The sequence below is a fragment of the Myotis brandtii genome, unplaced genomic scaffold (assembly GCF_000412655.1).
Source record: "Myotis brandtii unplaced genomic scaffold, ASM41265v1 scaffold1384, whole genome shotgun sequence".
Classification (NCBI taxonomy): domain Eukaryota; kingdom Metazoa; phylum Chordata; class Mammalia; order Chiroptera; family Vespertilionidae; genus Myotis; species Myotis brandtii.
Genome location: NW_005354938.1, coordinates 358,232 through 358,720, shown reverse-complemented (window position 1 = coordinate 358,720; position 489 = coordinate 358,232). Strand labels below are relative to the sequence as shown.

General features: G+C 56.9%; 1 protein-coding gene across 4 annotated transcripts in view; it reads right to left on the bottom strand.

Annotated features, from left to right (window-relative positions):
- The window catches only part of LOC102251183 (solute carrier family 23 member 1), a 25,963-nt gene that overhangs the window by 24,440 nt on the left and 1,034 nt on the right, over positions 1–489 (bottom strand). The gene's annotated exons all lie outside the window — the stretch shown is intronic.

Genomic DNA, 489 nt, shown 5'->3' with positions numbered 1-489 from the left:
TCATGACGTAGTGGTAGAAATTATTCTGAGGAGAAGAAAGGAGCGTTCTCTCAGGTGCCCTCACGATTTTCTAGAAGGGGGGCCAGGGCCTCTTGACCAGAGGCTGCCCAGCATGAGCAGGCCCTGGCAGACCGGTTCCAGGAGACAGCGCTGAGAGCCCAGCCCAGATCCGAGTCCTGCAGACACTTGGCTGAACCTCATTAGGGCTGCAGCCCTGGCCCGGATGCAGGGAGGGGCTCCTGCCGCTGTGGGCAGTGGCCAGAGCAGAGTCCCCCCTGATATGTTCCGGCGGCCAAAATAGGTTGCAGAGGTGGTAGGGGCAGGGCTCAGAGGTTACCCTGACTTCACTTCTCTGGGCCTCGGGTTCCCCGTTTGTAAAATGGGGACAGAGAGCTTGCTCCATGGGCTCCAAAGGAACGAAATAAAGTATATAAAGTGCCTGGGGCATTTTGGCTGTTCAGGAAATACCAGTTCTCTCTTCTCTCTCTC